This window comes from Triplophysa dalaica, chromosome 3 (genome assembly GCF_015846415.1).
Source record: "Triplophysa dalaica isolate WHDGS20190420 chromosome 3, ASM1584641v1, whole genome shotgun sequence".
Taxonomy (NCBI): Eukaryota; Metazoa; Chordata; class Actinopteri; order Cypriniformes; family Nemacheilidae; genus Triplophysa; species Triplophysa dalaica.
In genome coordinates this window covers 12410967-12430674 of record NC_079544.1, presented here as the reverse complement: position 1 = coordinate 12430674, position 19708 = coordinate 12410967, and the positions used below count along the sequence as shown (strand labels likewise).

The following is a 19708-nucleotide window of genomic DNA, read 5'->3' as shown; positions in this document are numbered from 1 at the left end:
ACATAGTTCTGGGACTAAAATAACACTCTGTCTGAAAAAGTTTACACACGCAGGAAATGCTCTTGTTCAGAGACAGCTAGCCAAAAATAGTTTGACATATGGCGTGAGCTGGAGAAAGAAGGAACAGGGAGATTCAATACAACCGCCAAAGATTTCATCTGAGCCATGTAATCAATGATTAGAAAAAATATCTCATATGGAACTTTCACCATATCCCCTAAACCAGATCACAGTTTGACAGTCAAACCACCGCACAACAATTGCAAAGTTAAACTCATTGCTCTCCAAATGGAGTTGCAAAAGAGTCTTTCTCATAAAATTCAATGGAGCCCACAGCGCATTTCTTAATTGTTAAATACACGAGGCCATGGACTGCATAAATCCAAAAAAATCATTTGTATCAGTACTGCGTGTTGCACCTCCCTTTACATTCATCATCCTGAGCGACAGTGCATTGGACCGTGTGCATGTCAATGTGATTTCATTAGATTCTGAAAAGTTTCCCTCCCCAGGAGTGCCACCAAAAATTGTTGGGGGAAACGGTGTAGATGTATGTGTCTGTTGGGTTTGGGATAGGCTGTGGAGGGGCAGGTCACCTTTACACAAGTCTGTTATCGTGCATTGAACATGTCCTTCTGCCTAATGCAGCCAACACAATGAATACGAGGGCACTATGACTAACACACTAATCTAATAAATTAGCGACCGAAAAACTGTGTTTTACTCTTTTCCCACCACACAGACAATGTTGAAACACCAGCTGTAGACATGACCCATGACATCCTTGCCGCTACACGCAGTGCTGCATGAAGTGTTAAAACAGCTGTAACGAAATCTGTGTTAGCTGTACATTAAAAATGTACAGTAGAAGTGTCAAACACTTGTGAAAGAAACACAACATTAACATATGTTAAAAGATAAGGCTATGGCTTTTGTGATAATATCATATTATATTATTTATATTCTTTCTGTTTGAACCGTATGTCATGCTCAGATACACTCAGGGCCTATCTTTCAGTCGAACCACAAAGGCTTAAGCAAATAATCTAAAATTTATAAAATCGCTAACATCAAAATTCTGCCAGAGTCACTGAGCTTATGAAGGGTCTTGGCTATTTAGGGGCCAATGTCTGTTTCCAGTTTTTGTTAAATGGAGATGTCCTATAAAACTGCAGTGCAAACGGTTTATAATGCCACCAGCAGTCTAACTAATGGAGAACCTGTTTTCAATCAGCAGCCAAATTACTGCAGAATTAGCTTCCAGACACTTAACTACTTCGCAGGCCTCTAAACACTGAAGACGCTGAGAAATAACAAAAACTTTGACAGCAGCTTGGGAAAAGCAAATACTGTGGACGAATTCCCACTGTTATTCAGGAGCCTTTAGGACACTGTGGCTACACGTAGATAGTTGCAAGGTTGCAAACAAAAACTAGCAATTGATCTCTTCTCAGTGATTTTATTAGTGAAACATAATTGAAAGAATTACATTAGGGGTACGAAATTCGTATTTCGCGATGCAAAAATGCTACAATGCGCATCGTAGAGAGATGGGGATATTTTACGCTATGTTTAATTCTATTCATTCAGAATCAGCGGTCAAGACGCTACCTAGTGTGCGCCAGCGCATCATGTTTGCTTATCTCACATATGCGGTAGAGAGAGAATTCTCTGGGAGAAGCACAAGACACAATCTGTTTACAAAGCATCATATTTTCCTACACAATCGCCGTTAAAACACAGCAAACTTGAAGCGCGACTGCAGGCGAGTCACCCCAAAGCTCATTACAAAGGCAGCACAAACGTTTTTAAATGCCAATGTTAACTTATCCGCTAACTTGAGCTGCTGCATAACGTGATATGCAACAAAGTAAGCCAAAAGAAACCAGCGCTGTTCCGATCAGAGAAGCGATGAAGTGAGTCGTACCGTAATGTAAATGTAAATGTACTGTATATTAAAAGAACGAATGACAAGCTAAAAAAACAAGTATGCAATGAATGCATTGCTTTATTGAAAAAATGTACTGCAGTTTATGTTATATGTCTTTTTGAAAGATTTTTCTCGTTCATTACTGTCTCAAGCAAAGACTGTGCAGCTTCGAAGAGACACGAGCCAATAGCGCTTGAGTGTGAGCTCGGTCAGATCGTTTCAGTGCTTGAATGTACTGAATTAACACGCACTTCACTGAACGAACGAGTCAATTGAGTCAAAATGAGACTGAATGAACTGGTACATGTCGTTAATGGTCTAATATTCTCTGTGTTACTACAAAGCATTTCCAGTAGTTACTCAACTTTTCTGAAAAATAAAGGTAAAGACCTGGTTTAATTTAATTCCAAGGTAAAGCAAATTATGTCAAAACAGTTAAATCTTTGTATGGAACATTTAATTACACCTATTAAATGAGTTAATCCAGATATATTTAAGTATACTAATATAATGTAGATTTTGTCGACTAAACGATAACTAAGGTGGTCAGTACCTACCGATAACGATTAATTACCATTAGCAATGAAGTGTATTACAACAATAAATACGTTGTTTGAACCACTTAACTGTATTGTACTTATAAAACACATAAATATTAACTGCATTAATAAATATTAATTTATTGAAACTGAGTCATATGTTTTGCTTACAATGGGTGCGCAGTGCACACATGCTTAGTTCTGCCTTAATAACTGATAATTGACTCTTGTTTATTTAAAGGTGGGATGTCCTTTGCCAGAAAGGCCGAATCGGGCATTGCAGGTTCCCCCATTCACAGTAACCCCAATTAACCAGCATGGTATATCTATAGTCTTTGATAAGAAAGCTCTGTCCCCTTTGGAGCACTCTCATAAAGTGCTCTGCCCTCCAGAATGTGTGTGTGATGTTCACTTTCAAATGAAACTCACACAAAAAACTATTTTTTTTCTATCCACCCATGATGGTTTACCAAAGCCCCAGAAACTCTTTGTCCGATTACAAAGATGGAACTCATGTGTTTCTATTTTGCAATTCATCCAATTAAATCTAGTCGTTAAGACCACCGACATTTATTTAGATCCTGCATACAATTACAATAGATCCAAAAAATACAATTCGCAAGTTTTAGAGTTCTGGAGTAAGTTCTAGATCCCCCATAAACAATTAAACTTTTAACACACTGACAGAATACTGAATACTTTTCTACCTCACTTTGCCACAGTGCTGCCAAGAAAAAGTGTTGACTGGGTTAAATAATTTAAATACAACTGTGTATTCCTCTGCCAGAGGCCACTGGGCCATTGAAAACCCCAAGACTGTTTCGGTTCCCAGATATAAGAACTATAAATGTTGATCCCCAACACCACAGCCGATGCACTACAGAAATAAAATCTCTCATTAGAGCTCATGCCCTGAAATTACCCAAATTCAGCCCATATGGAAACCATAAGACAGCGTCAGCAAGGGGGAAGTTTGCACCCAGTGGCTTTCCAGCATGTGGCAACAGAGGGCTGGGCATTCAAAAAGTGCCAATTAGTTCCCACTGCCGAAATGGAGTAGGTGACATGGTGGCAAAGGTAATTGACACAAAATACAGACACACAACTAAAAGAAACTGTTTAAAGATCAACATTTCTGTTTTAATATTATGCCGTGACATTTTATTAAAATATACCATGCTGATCTAAACAGTATCCTGGAAATCATTTTCAGGTCTCTTGTTTTCAATTGCCGAAATAACTTTTTTGTTAATTTGTGCTAGCAGCTCATGTTGACTTTAAACCCTGCCTACTGTACTGAAATCGATGCTTAGCTGATAATCAATGGCATCAATGATCCAGTCCGACATGTAAATTTGAGATAGTAGGGGAGAAATTGTCAGTTCGTCTTCATGCCTGTCAAGCTATAGATCACAAATGTTCTCCAACCAGCCTTTAGCCTTAGGAGGAGACGTTCTGTCTTTCTGAACAAAACCAAAACTGACAGACATTAAGCAAATTAGACTAAACATCAGTACCAGCAAACTCCATAGGACCAATACGATGTTGTCTTTTGGAAAAATTATTGAAGACTCCTGATGCAATTGCATGAAACTTGCTCTTGAGAGTTTCCAGATCACTCGATATTGCTGACATGTTTGATGTGCGTCTTATAATTCATGATAGATGCTCTTTTTCGTTGTAAATTGATAAAAACTCTGGAAGCTTGTAACCCACACTCAAAGCGTTCTCACGTAGTATGGTCACGTATATGGGGTTTCTCCTAAAATAACTCCTGACGGACAGAAAGGCTGTTCGTAAGAAGCAGGGAAAGGATAAGAAATCCAGTAGCAGAGTTACAAATAAAGAGAGATGACTATAACATAACAGCGTCATTGTTCTGCTCGAGCCCCACCGCGAAGGCGATATTAACAAACAGTATTGTTTGTCTAGTGAGTTTCTACTTTTTCCTAATCTCACCACAACAAACACTGCCACCGTTCTGTGAACCCCTCCATGTAAAAAATGGGAAAATGACATTTACTGACACACCCCTAAACGTTACGCCTATAAAAATTGTGCTTTGAGTGTCAAAACAATCCAATTTGAACATATAAATCAAGCGTGTGGTACAATGACGTTTTGATCATAACGCAATATGAAACTCGCTGCGACTCCACGGCGTCTTACACATACCCTTAGGATACCTTTATGCCAAAAATGACAGAAATCTGTGATTTGTGTAAATTGTCGATGTGGGATGTGAAAATATTCACACTCACCCCAAGACGTTAGCATCTTGAAAAAACCACTAATCGTATCCAAGCTGTACGTGTTTAGAAATAATTTCTCTCATAATCACACCCCAAAATCGGTGTCCAACATATGCATAAAGTAAACTAAACATCATGTCGTTTGCACTAAAACATGTTAGGTAAATATGGCGTTAACATAACATAAAGCATCTTTAAAGTGAGCCCCCGCGCAGTCAGCTCAGTGATGGAAGAATATCCCGCGACACTTGTTCTGTGTTTATTGCCGAAGATAACTGTCCGCTGCATTAAACCGAGAAAAACGCGCAACGCATTAAAGATTGCATGTGGTCAATAGTTCAACTTCTCGAGTTCATTTCAAGACAGCGAATGCAATACTTCGCGACCTGAATGGCACTTGCTCTTCAAATGCTTTACAATGTAGACCACGGCGTACTCAGAAGGGAGTTAACGGTGCAAAATCAGACAAGGCACGGTAATGGCTTTCCACGCAGGGGAACGAACTCGAACTAACGATTTGTACATTTTAAAATGGTTTGGTTAGCTAATGAACTAGCTTAGCCGACGTCAACTCACTAGTTAACGTTAGTTTGTATCTGGGAAATACTAACGTTAGATCGTTTCGCGTTCGGTCCTGCGCAAATAGTCATCGCCGTAACTTACAAGTGCATGTTCGTGTCAGTTTCATGAGAGCGAATGAATTAGAAAATGTATCGAACTCACCGTCTCTCCGATCCGCCGCGGTTTGCATTTCTTTCCGTGCACGGCGACCGCTCGTTTTACCCGGTTCAGTTGGCCACGTACAAATCCACTTTTGAAATCGACAGGGAAATTCTTGGCTTCCACAGAGTAACGACTCTTCTCCTACTAATGCGCCACGCGCCCGTTATAATCCTGTTTTTCAGACCGGTTTCTATAACTACGATAGAGTGGGAAAAGCTTCTATTGTTGTGAATCCAGAGTTTCTGTCTCACGTACTTCTGCTCCAAAGCACTCGGAGACTCAGTCACTGCTCTGCCCGCCGTCCCCTCAATCACGCTCTCCCTCCCTGACTGGCTTACAGGTTGCTTGCTCGGGTTTTCGGAAGCGTTCGGAAACATTCGGCGGTTCACGAATCGATTAGATTACTCTACAGTTCTGAACGGCAAGGTGTGGTTGACTTGTGAGAAATACTTATCAAGTGTTCTTTAGCTTAAAGAAACGATTTTGCTTTAAGCTTATAAAAGCATTCTATGATGTTTACCTAAAAGAAAGATTAAAGGTAACACAGAAAAGACCCGTCCTGGGTAATTTAAAGTTCAAATTCGACATATATACTTCTAAATCATTTATGAACGATAGCCCTAAAACCCAGAGGTGGCATGAATATAATTTTCCATTACATCAATAGGATGATCAGTTTCATGCTACTTGATATTCAAAAAACAAATATTAGCCTGTGCGTCTCTGTATAATTATTCCTGATGGCCATATGGAATCATTGCTCTCAGAGATGTGCTGAAAATATTTGTATACTTTTAGTCTCGGTTTTTGTAAAGTTTTGAGAGAAGTTTGAAATGTTATGAAAGTGAATAATACATTGAAACCTAAGCGTTCTGACAAATTTCTGAGATGAATCTTTTAAATTTTCTTTGAAATTAAGAAAAATAACTGCGTTTCATCGAGTTTGTTTGTGCTGCACATATGTACAGTGAAATATATTACATTATGTCTGCATAAGGTAAGACGGCAGATCTTTTCCAGTCATATGCTGATTTTTACAGAGTTACATTCATGGCCGGGAATAAAAATGCACATAATTCTAGAAAAGAATACAACCAAGGTCAGGTTTCAAGGAGGCACTGTAGAGTGTGTCTTGTGTGGGCAGCATATCTTATGATATGGTGACATCATCATATTTGTGTATGAGGCCAGTTCTGAAAATATGTTTTTTTTAAATAAAATATAAAGAGTAATGACGGATCCTATATTGGCCACCTTTAGAATGCTGTCTGTAGGTTGGGACACCTTGAATGAAAAGTATGCTACAATAAAAATGACAGACACCTGTATTATGATATCTATGGGCTCAGTGTTACTATCGTATGTTTCAATTTTAAACTTTTTGTTGGGAACAGAAACACAGAGAATTCATGTACATGTTTTATATTGTGTATTTTAATGTCAAGGTTGGCATTATGTTCCAATGTACAAAAACTATTTCACAGAAAACGTTGAATTTTATTCCATCATTGGGGACAAATGAACAAAGATGTTTCGGCTAATGCCTTCTTCAATGTGTTTAGCCATTTGGGTACTGCATCGACATTTAAAATCATTGAGTCAACATCATATTAATCATCTAAATCTGTATCCCAATAATATATACCACTCGTCAACATATCCCACTTATTAAATTAAATGTACCAAAAAAAGTTAGAATAGTTTATATTGTATATTTGAATGTCAATGTTGACATTATGTAGCATTGTACAAAATAGAATAGAATAGATATGTCATTGTATATTTTCGCGTTGCACTCTGTCCTACCAAACTCCATGCCGCAACACAGAATAAAAGTTATCTTTTGTATGTTAATCAGAGGTTTTGTCCTAACAAGCCGCGACGGTGTGTACGACGAGCAACAGCCATTTTCTTTTTTAAGTTGCTCTATGACCCTATTTCATGATAATGACCTTCAAACAGGATTATTAAATGGCAAATCAATTAAATAAATAAATTAAATAAATATTGATTTGAGTTCAACTATATTATAAAGTAAATGAGGTCAATATGAGAGTCTGTGAACTAGGACTACAGTCAGTTTAACGGTTTAATAACCATTTTCCAAATCAGATTCATGTTTTCCAGAAAATGTGTAATAAAATGTAGCTTTACTGGTACAAGTCACTAGTTTGTGGTTTTATCACAGCTGTTACATTTGTTATTAAGTGCTACGAGAGAAGGAGCATGTCAGGAACCAGGTGGGGCAGGGCTCAAATGTAGCTGCAGACAATTGTCTATGGAGAACAAAAAGACAAATGGCACCTAGTTGAAGAGAAAAAGAAGAGCTGCATGGAGAATTTTACAGAAGAGGAGGGATGGGCTGGAAAATCGTGAAGAGCAGGTGGTTGAGCTACTATCTTTTATAGGTGCTGTTAAAAAAAGGTGAAAAATCAAACCACACTGGAGACGTCAGAAAGAAAATGTAAGACTTCAATGTACGAATGTACGAACGTGTTAAGGTGTAAAACCAGTCAGCGTATCTGCTTAGGGGAGATGTGGAGATTAATTGGATGTATAATTTTTAAAAGTGACATCAGTAAGGAACAAATGACACACTAACTTTATTCCTTAATGTCTGAAAAAGGATTTTTAAAGGAACAAATACTGTGTGCAATTGTATTGTTTCTTCCCCTTCATAGTATGGTGTAAAAAATTAAGAAAGCACATAATTTGTAGAAAAAGTTTGTCTTGACAGTAGTCACTCAACAATAGTTTTGAATCTCTGTTAAAGCCTTGTTGAGCCTGCTTAAGAAACTTCATCCCCTCTGTTCCTGTTATCACTGTCAGACTTTTTTCCACATATTGGGTTGCAGGAGTCATTTCTTCTCCAGAAAGCCTTGAGGGAATCTGCGTTTTCACTTACTTTTGTGGGAGCCATCAGCAAATGGATATTAGATGGTTAATTTTTAATTCTGCATTCGTGAAGTCATGTTTTTGATGGGTGGAGAGAGCGCTAATGGGGCTAGATTGGGTATCATTGCGGATATCTGGCAACAACCCATGGGACTGCTCTGTGGGTCTTGGCTGAGCTCCATTAATGTCTTGAAAAAGAGAAGACACTTGGAGACATGCTGTCCAGCTATTGACCAAATAAGGGCAATGTTGATGGTTTATTGAGTGAACATTGTGAGAGGTTCATTAGAGAGGAAGGATTTGCTGCTGGAAGTGCAAGACCTTAAACATAAATTTCCTAATTATGAAAATCCAGGGCAGTGTTTTCGCCACATCACCAAGGGTAGGACCCTTTATGAACACAATGCAGATATATTTGTTGTGTACAAAAGTTGAGGGTCACCAACTCATTCTCTTTTAATATTAATATTTATTAAAAAAATGTAATTAAAAGTTAGTTTTCTAATGTGTAATTTCAATATATAATATACATAACTATGTTTTCAGAGGTGCATAAAGGCCTTACATAATGAAGCGTTATGTTTTTATTACCTTAGAATGAGCTATTTCTATCTACATACACCGTGGGTCCCCTTGCATGGAATTCGTCATTTTGTTTCTACAGTAGCCCTAAACCGACAAACTGTTTTAAATACATCGTCTCCTTAAGCAAAGAAGTGAAAACGTGTCAACATCTTACTCCTGTGTCAGCCACCGTAATGCTTCGAAAGGGAGGGGTGAAATGAGCCATTGGTTTCAATTCGCAACCTCCTAAGTAGATAAAAGATTTTCGAGATCGAAGAAAATCGTTGTCAAATCGTTGTCAAATCAGTAAAGAACATTCAACCAGAGACTACAAAAAACAATAGGCCCCTGGCCATACCCTCAACTTGACCAGAATAGCAATAAGAAACTACTCATTTCTGAAGCAATAGATTATGCACCATCATCATGCTATTCTTTGAGTTGCTAAAATGATTTCCTGGCTTTCATTGGCAATGAGTGTGATGATTGTTTTTATTGACTCAGATGTTCCATTAAAGGAGAGTGATCGGTTGCAAAGAGGAGCTGACAGCAGCTCTGTTCTTCTGACTTTACACCCCGGTCATTAGTGAACCTTCATTACTGCTCAACACTCAATGTCCCAAAATTACAAACACCAAAACAATTATATTCTGACACTGACTCCGATTAAACAAGTAAATGCTTCGGATTAAGTGGGATAAAGCAGGATTTGTGTATGGTATCTTTAAATGTCTAGAGGTTTGACCTAACTTTATTTATTTTAAGACATTGTTATGGATTTTGCAGGTCTATAAGGATTACAATCTTATTTTGAATCATTTACTGTTTCTTGGAGAAGGAAATGCAAAACAGGCTTTAACACGGTCAAATATGAAGCAAATTTTTTATTTTCAGCACCAAAGGAAATTCACCAGCTCAACAATAAACGCGATATGGCCGGCACAGAATAATTGCATCTTGTTTGTCAAATTTAACTTGTCTTTAGATACTGTAGACATAAATGTAGTTTTTTTCATTTAAAATGAAAGCGCATAACTAATAAAATAAATGTTATAATTTAAGATGTATGCAACATGTCATTAGTCATTTTTTATTCATATTTCTCACCGTGGTGAAAATGCCCCACTGACTCTGAAAATAGGGGTTACTTTCCTCCTACTTTCATTCAACAGTTGCCTAGTCCTGCTAAATTTTACTCCATGTAGTAGGTAGATACACACTGTCCCCGCTTATAATAAAATTATTATTATGCTGTCCTGTATAATTTAGGTCCTGTTCCTGCACTGTCACACTTTAAGGGCCCTTTGAATATTTTTTTACTTGAAAACGCTTGTCTTGAAGTCAAAGGCTTCTTTATTATCAATTCTGCCACATGTACATTCATATAGAGAAAAAAAAATTGCGTTACCCTCAGACCCATGGTGCATACAAATAATACTACACAGAATAAAAATATGTATAGAAAAAAATATAGAAAAATACAAATTATACATATATGTCAAATACAACTATTACAAGCAGGGATATATAAAAAAAAGAAGATAAGTCAAATGGTTGAGAATCCTTACTCTGATATAATGGAAAAAGCTAGCACTAAAGGAAATACAAAATAAATCCCCCACACACTTTCCACCTGTCCATGATATTCTCTGCCTCACTGAGGGTTACAGAGCTTCTTCAGCTTTCATCCATATGGGCATATGATTAGTATCCCTTTCAGATCTCAATCCCATGTCCCCCTGTCCTCTCTCCACAGATCATTACAGTAATAGAGCAGGCTCTATTACCCCGGCCCGGTCCAAGACAAGTCCCTGAGAGGTGGGACCTGCCTCACTGTTCTACGATGAGCCTCACTGCTGTACGATGGCTTTAATTTCACGCTTTGTTAATGTCCTCCATCTCCTCGTGTCCTGCTCCATACCCTCTGCTAGTAAAGCAAGGATCACATCCTTCCCTCCCCTGACCTGTGTTCGGTAGCTGATTTGACCATGCTTTGGGGAGTAGTATACTTCCGCCTCTCTCACACAATGCTGTGTTCTATGCCAGACTGGTGCTGCGGTAGCAGATATTTAAGTCTCACTGGATGAAATCCACACAAACTCTGTAACTGGGAAAGAGTAGCTGTATTTGATTTAAAGTTTCTCATCGAGATCTCACATCTCCCAAACTTAACAATTTTGAGTCTGTATATTCGACAGTTCTGTTCCAAAACTTATTAAGCTGCTTGGGGGGCTGCATCTTAGTGCGTCATAGGCACGTACCTTACACGATGACTGTTGAAAACTTCATTACCTCCTTACACTCCTAAAAAAGGTGCTTCACAATGCCATAGAAGCCCATTTTTGGCTGAATGGTTCCATAAAAAACATACAGAAGAACCTTTACATTTCACTAAGGGTTCTTTCTAGTAAAAAAGGTCATTTAGATCATGAAAAACAAAGAAAGTCATGCTTTTTATAACCATTTATGTAAATGGTTCTTTAGGGCAGTAGTTTTCAAACAGGCGTCTGGGGAACAATAGGGGACACCCAGAAAATCTCAAGGAAATAAAATGAAAATGTAAAATTGGTAAAAGTCTACTCAACATAATTATTGTTTCATTTTAAATTGTTCAGATTCATTTCTAAGTGTTTATATCTTCTTTCTTGCTACATGCATACATTCCAGAATTGTTTTTTATCTTTATAGTGAGTTTTCTCACTACAGTTCCCTTTATTTCACTCATTGAGGTTTGTAACGTAGTCTTTGCCAAGATATAAGGAAAATTACTACACTACAAATACGTTTGAATTCAAAATGTTTCTGTTTAGGTTTATGCACCCAACATTACTCTTATTTTATTGAATTTGTTGTTCCTCTCATGTTGCCTGTATGAAAATCGATAGCGAGTCGAGTCTACTCTGCGCTTTGCATTTAAAGCACAATTTTTATGACGGCAGAGTTACTGCCATTCCAAATCAGCACTAATAAGGTTCTATGTCAGTAAGTATGCAGACATATAAGTCAGCTGCCTATATAGGCAGAAGACAGCCCACTAGGTTTTCAAACAGAGCTAAAGTACAGTATGTGTTTGTTTGCGTCCAAGTATTGATCGCTCTAAATATTGAAGACCACATCAGTAAGGTTATTATCTCTACCCACATCGATTTACAAAGAAGTCTACGGCAAACACTACATGTGAAGCAATGTGTGCTCTTCTCCACAGTCAAACCAACGGACACATAGTTCGGACCTTTCTGTGTAACCATAGCTGCGGGAGGAACAAAGAAACCTTGATAGAAAAATCCTAACACCCCATCTCCCTCTCTATTTTAAAGGCAAATGTCTTATTTTCTCTATCGGCTTTTTCTCCTTGCCAAACTGTTTAGGGACTATTGTAACGTTTTTAGGCCTCAACACCAAATATGTGAGGAAAAAATGTAGAACAAAAGACTGGGAAATGGAACGGGGGCCCTCTGAAAGGAGAAGAAAGGGAGCCTGCGTGGTATGCTGGGGGGTCTGGTTTCCCAGACAAGTAAACGGGTAACCAAATCTTTTTTGTGGGTAAAGTCAGGGGGTCTCCGGTGTGACTGCATTGATCTGTGATAGAAGGCAAAGACAGAAAGTGGAGAACAGAAGCCTGGCCCTGCTATACATGAGGGACTTACAGAGGGACTTATCACAGGACCACAGATGGTCCATTTTTAAATCGACCAGTCGATATTCTTACCCAGTTAGATTTCACGAGAACACAACTCTTAAGGGAGACGTTGCCAGTAATCATCGAAATGGTGAAGTTAAAGATGCCAATATGGCTGATAATGTTTTTTACTGTCTATTTTTGAAATATGATAGATCAATTACAGTAAAAGACAGTAAATGTACAAGAATAACATGGAAAAAACAAAACTGTTTCCTATTTTACAGGCACCCCAGCTGCTGGAAATTTTCATTTTTTATGGGATTTTATTACAGTAAAGTTCATAAAATAGCTTACATTATGCATATAAAAAAGCAGTAGCATCAAATGTTGTGTGCCACAGAGCAACACATTGAATAACAGCCTGTCTGAAATGTATCAAACAGACACATGGAAATGCTGGCGGTATAAACTAGCATTTCTGGTTATTAGCTTGTCCAATAAAAGTCTGATTCAGAATGTTGTACAACCTTTAATATTGGGTTATTATCATGCAAGTACAATTAAATATTGCAGGACTTTATTGTGATCTTGTTTGTATACAGACAAATGAGTATTACTTAAAGATTGTAAACCTCACTCCCTTTCAGGATTGTTAATGTTTTTGTGGAAATATATAGTCTTTAGAAACTGAAAGATTGGATAGTTTATACCAATAACCAAAATTATGCATGAGAATTCAACTTAATAATGATAAATGAATCAGTAGATGGTTATTACATGTGACCACTTAAATAGGCAATTCTTCAATGTGTCACATTTTAACACATAAAACCAAATAATTGTTGCCATGATAAATGTGTCGTTTGGAATCCAACTGTCCTCTTGTGGTTATGTTTATGTGGGACTTAATGAACCTTGGAATAAATCTCATGGCTGTTCAAATTTCTCCTCCAACAATGACCCAGTTATTAATGAAAGTTTCATTAACACTGAGTTACATAAATACCTTTAATTATCCAGTCTGCATAAAATGTGTGGCGTATCAACTTCGCATACAAAATCACATTGTCAGCCGAAGTCAACTGTTTCTGAGTTTGTCCTCTTTTACAGCGCATATTCCAGACAAATGTTTTGACATGCCAGCAGAGGATGGAGCCCGGCTATTGTTTGAGATCCCAGCAGCCTCTCGTTGCTTAGACACCAGCAATAATGACCCGGTTCCTCCTGCTGGCCTGAGGGTTTAAAATCCTTTCTTTCCTCCTTTCAAAAATTGGTGCCACATCCTCTCAATGCCACTTTGATTGGGTTCATTGCAACATTTGAAAGTTCAGCGGTCTACTATTATTACTCCAATAATAACAACAAAAATGTAGGCTGCTTAGATACTGGAATGTGACACACTGATGAGACAAAATTCACCGCAAATGACAATTCTAATTATTTGGAGGATCTTTTGACAGAAATGCAATATAATATACATAACTATGTGTTCAGAGATGTATAAAGACCTTGCATAATGAAGCGTGTCTTAATTACCTTAAAATGACCCTTACATACGTAGAATTCGCCATGTTGTTTCTACAGTAGCCCTAAACGGGAAAACTCATCTACAGAGCGTGTTTTGTAAATACGGCATCTCCTGCGGCAACGAAAGCAAAAATTTGAAATGGAGGGGTGGAGTGAAGAATTGGTTGCAATTCGCAACCTCATCGCTAGATGCCGCTAAATTAACTGACTGCTCCTTTAATGGTTCTTTTCTGTCATCTGCTGTCTGGAAGGATTCTGTACAATAGATCTGGTTTAGAATGAGGGAGAGTAACTGAAAGTTTCTTCTTTCATAGAAACGTGTATATCATGTACAATTATATAAACAAAGTATGACTCTGAAACTGTGTTTTTATTTTCCACAGAAAAGGGTGTGACAGGAGAAGTGTGGCAAGGTGACCCTTTCGCTGATTTATGGGCTGTGGATGCCAGGCCACCACAGGACAAGATTTGTCATCAGTGTCCCACCAGCGTACTGCTACAGGCTTCAAGTTATCTGCTTTACAGTTTGGTCATTGGTGGCACAAAAACACAGATTATTAGCTTTGTGTATGTCTAGTCTTTCATACCAGTATACTATCACATAATGCATGCAAAGTTTAATGTACAAAATGAAGACAAATTAGAACAAAAACATGTTTTCAATTCATTATATTTTAAATATGAAACTAAAAATATCTCCTGCACCTATTACAGACACTTCCTTTTCTTTGGTGTGGATGTATTGACCGAAAGTAGCACCACTGATGCATCTATGGCCCATAAAAAGATAATGAAATCAAGGTCTGTTGATCTTTTATTAAAGCCTCTGGTGACATTAACAGCAACACTATAAATGTAATTATATTTATATGTCATCACTATGTCCCCTCAAACAATAGCACCTACTGTATGCAGGTTAACAGAAGGTCTCTCGAACAAAAGAACTGAAGCTATGAAAAGACCAGAATAACTGATGTCGGTTGTGCTGGTTTGATACTGATCTAGCTGATGAAGCTGATCAACACGCTAGGTTTTTCTGTATTACATAACCACCAGTATCAGCTGACTAAAACTGCCACTCCATATATCACAAGAGAGAGGTGAAGGCATAATGTAGTCGAAGCTGTCAGGTGCTCTCAATCTCACGAGAAACAACCCGCGTACTGAGAACTCACCCTAGAGTCTGAGCCATCACTGGGTAAAGAAACTAAATTAAGACAGGCATATCAGTCCATGAGAGCAAGCCAAGGAAGGGTGACAGAGCTTATCTGAATATATGCAACTGGGCGGGAGGAACGCCGAACGACGTAAGGAAGAGGATTAGCTGTTGATCTCTTGTTGTTTTGCATGGCTGTCTTACAGGAGCTCCAAGATGAAGATGACGGTCCACACCCCCACAAACACTCGGCTGACACACAGGTTTTTTCCAGGAACCGCAGAAATAGAGCGAATGACCCAGAGTGGGTGACGGTCTGAAACTTGTTTGCATCTGCACCGACTTAAAACATCAATAAGAAGAAAATCATGAATATGAAGGAAGTCGAAAATGTACCAAAGCAAGTGACCTTTTTTGAGACATTCTCTCTCCATCAGAAGCTTTTACACCTGATGGATTGCTCAGGGTTCCCAAACCGACTGCTGAATTTTTATGACTTCCAGTTATTTGTAATAAGTGAAGAAGATTTTGAAAATGATTTTATAGCACTGGCAGAGCGCTATTTCTGGCTCATGAAATATATTACAGCTGAGTATAAAACTCAAAAACTGTTTATTCACCATGAAAATGTCTATGAATTTTCCATGACTCTATACATTTAATTAATTTCTATAACTTTTCCAGGCCTGGAAATCACTTTTTTTCACTTTCCTTACATTATCAGGTTTTCCATGACTGTGGCTACTTATGAATAATCCAACCTAGGGATGAACTTCTGAATCACTCAGGAAATGAATGCATCTGAAGACTTGCATCTGCTTATTTCACTCGTGGAAAATAGGTTGGCATAGTGCTCGGGTTACGGAGCATACTTAAGAGGCTTGGTGCGATCCAATTAAAAAGAGCTTCCTTGTGTCTGTCATTGCAGCTTGCTTTGGTCGTCGGTAAACAGTAAAGCCCTATTCTACTATCGCCCACTAAGACGCCTCAAAGACGAGCAAATCTTCTTTCATCACCTTACATCACAATCTGTCATTGTGAAATACACGGTGTGAAGGTTATCAGCTTAATTAAATAACAACAAAAGAAGCAATGGCATTAAAATTCAGACAGAAAAGCGTTAACAAGTGAGTCAAAAAGTCAATCTAAGCAGGCGTAATAAAGAAGGGTTTATGACAGTTTTCTGCGATTTCCTATCCTGATGGGAAAAAGCTTTTTTATTTGTTTGTTTTAAGGAGAAACCTGACTAAATTGTGTTGGATTTGTGCATAAAACAAGAATAGAAAACTAATAAAATAAAATGTCAAGGGAAAGATAAACCTAATCGAAGATATACTGTATACTTATTATTTTACTCTCTATGGCACGCTTTTAACATCACTGAAACTCCCACAGCTGGAGGGATGTAGTAATACCATAACGTGTTTGAAAATGTTCTAATCTGTATGAGTTTCTTTCTTCCACAGAACACAACAGAAGATATCTTGAAGCATGTTGGTAACCGATCAACGACGGTACCCATTGACTTGCATTGGATTTGTGTGTGAAGTGAAGTGAATGGGTACCGCTGTTGTTCGGTTACCAACATTACTAAAGTATGGCAAATCCACTAGAAAACATGCCTTCTACCATTCTCTCCATTCCATCCGCTTTAAAGATCCCATCTGGAGGGTGGCAGGCTGAGCAATGAACTGTGTTTGTTTTAAATACATTGTGAAAGCCCTCTGGCTCTGCTGGTAAAATCAGATGAGTCACAGAGAGGTGAACGAGGAGATAAGAGCGGAAAGAAACCGCATCTTTCTGCTAGCATCACATTGAGAGTCACCCCCCATTAACCTGAGAGATATTGCCTGATCCTCTCTGGCCGCTTTAGGGCCGGTACAATAGAAACAGGATCAAATAACCCTTCAGCCTAAGGTAAGGTGCTGCAGACATCTCTCCTTGTCTGCAGTGGCCGTGTAGGTGCTACTTTACTGCGCGTTATATAAATGACCAAAGCTGCCCGTGCTGGAGTTCCCATTTGGGCTTCAGTGGTGCTGTTACAATGACACATCTCAGAAAATCAAGTGAATTATTAATGCCGTAGTGTTGAGATTTACACTCTCACTGGCCTTTTGCTAAAGAGTCTTTTAGAGGTCCGACAGACTGTGTTGACTGGAGAGTGTTGGGGTGGGGGGGAGTGAGAAGTGATATCTAGTTCCAAGGATAAAAAATTCATGAGATCAGACTGATCTATTGCGCTCTCTGGTAAGATTGTGGAGGGGAAAGGAGACATCACAGATAGGGTTTGAAACCAATCAGTGATACTTGAAGAGCAAAAAAGTGATGATGTAGCCTTTACCGTGCTTTATGTTCTTTGCGTATGGAGACAAAATTAAACAATAGCCTATCAAAACCAACTTCAAACCAAGATGCAAGATTCTCCTGTTTTTAACTTCACATACAAATAGAAAACTTATAAAATACTAAACTTCTATTGGACAAAATTATTTGACAAAATGGCAAACCACAGCGAGTCAGGCAGATTACTTTTATCATATATTTCATACCGAATTACGTAAAAAGTAATAAAAGTATAATCAACAAAAAATACTTCACTGGAAATCTCACAAGAAGCCAACAGAAAATATGCATTCATTGACTACAATTCTTATGTTATCATTATTGATTATATATTTGTAGTCATTCTGCTGAGGTGCCTTTTACTTATACAAATACAATATGCATAAAACATTTTAATGCATCTTTAATAAAATATTTGAAAAGTATCCGAAGATGTCAATTGTCTTAATTCGGACATCACTTTTGGCCACTACGGTTTACCCGTAAAATGATAGTTCACCCAAAAGTGAAAAATCTTTCAAGAATTACTCACTCTCCAGTTGTTCCAAACCTGTATGTGTTTCCTTTGTTGGTTGAAGCCAGAGAAAGATATTTGGACGAATGCTTGTAACCAAACAGTTCTTGGACCCCATTGACTACCATAGTAGGAAAAATGACAATGTCACGCAGTAAAATAGTTCAAATTAGCATTTACAGTGTATATATAATCCACACTCTAACATTGTGGATTATTTATAAACTGTGAGAGTTAATTTGACCATTTTTAACACTGGCGATTTTACTGTGTAGTCAAATGTGCCCCAGAACTGTTTGCTGTCCTACATTCTTCAAAATATCTTGTGTATCTAACAGAACAAAGACATTTATACAGATTTGGAACAACTCGAAGGTAAAAAAATATGTAATATCCCTTTAAGGTTTAGGTTTTATTGTAAATAACATTAATAGGAGCTTCTCTCATCGACCGATGCTGTGCTTAGCAATTTTTGTTATTTCTCTGCTTTTCTGATATTCTGCTTGAAACTTGATTTATGTGGTGTATTATTAGTACCGTTGCTTTGGAGAAAAAGCGTCTGCTTTGAACATGAGTGTAATGTTATGTTGTCCATCTATTTTCTTTACAATATGTTGGGACTAAGCTAACGGAGTAACTTTGGTGATTGATGTTATATGACAAAGCAAGCCATTGGATTTCAGCCTTTGTTTACAAAAGCCTACACCCGACTGCATAAAATCAAATACGCTCAGTTTTCTATAGCCTAACGCATGTTGCTTGATTTACAAGTTTCTGTAAACTGCACACCAAGGTTGCGTTGGTATACCATCCATCTGCAGTATTACAAACACAACATCTATGTCAGGACAAATGTACTCAAACTATTCCGTTTAGTATAAAACAAATGCTCTAATATAGTGACTTCAAACCAGTACTGCCATGAATCATATGAAAAGTGTCAATGAAAATTTATTTTAGTGCAATGCAATGCAAGTCGCTTTGGATAAAAAAATCTACCAAATGCATAAATGTAAATGATATCAAATCAATCACAATTGAGCTTTTGTATGATCCTTTTGCTTTAAATGAAATATGTTGCAAGTGAATAATCAAATCAAGAGATGTTCTGGTCTATTGGTTCCAAACAATCCGGTCAATTTTTATTTGATATCTATTGGAGGCAAAAAAACACTCAAGATGAAGCCTATTGTCAAGATCAATATCCTGGGTCTAGTCACTCTGACTTGTCATGCAGATGTGAGACGACAATTTTTTGTGCAGAGTAATGGGAACGTTTCTGTCAAAACAACACCACAATCACTCTGGGTGGTATAAATGAGGAAATCTGCTTCATTGTAAATTTGCCTGCTTACAAAGTGATGAAGGGTGTATAATTGTTATTGTAGGTTTATTTTAACTTATTTAAAAAGAATATCAACCAAAACATCAGGGGGCAAAATTATCTTAAGGTCATAAATTGATTTGCATTTCATTCAGTGAAATAAGTATTTGATCCCCTACCAACCGGAAAAAATTCTGGCTCCACAGATTGGTTATGTGCATATATAGACCTCAGATTAGTCCTGTCACTTTAAGAAAGTACACCTAAATCAGCTTGTTATGTATGTAAAGATGCCTTCCAAAATAATCTGTATCTTTCT

At 37.8% G+C, this 19708-nt stretch overlaps 1 protein-coding gene across 1 annotated transcript in view; it reads right to left on the bottom strand.

Annotated features, from left to right (window-relative positions):
• The window catches only part of ptprfb (protein tyrosine phosphatase receptor type Fb), a 150362-nt gene extending 144608 nt beyond the window's left edge, over nt 1-5754 (bottom strand). Inside the window, exon 1 of the mRNA XM_056743205.1 lies at nt 5445-5754. The gene's annotated coding sequence lies outside the window, so the exon portion shown is untranslated. The remainder of the gene's footprint in view (nt 1-5444) is intronic.
• Nucleotides 5755-19708: the final 13954 nt, after the last annotated feature.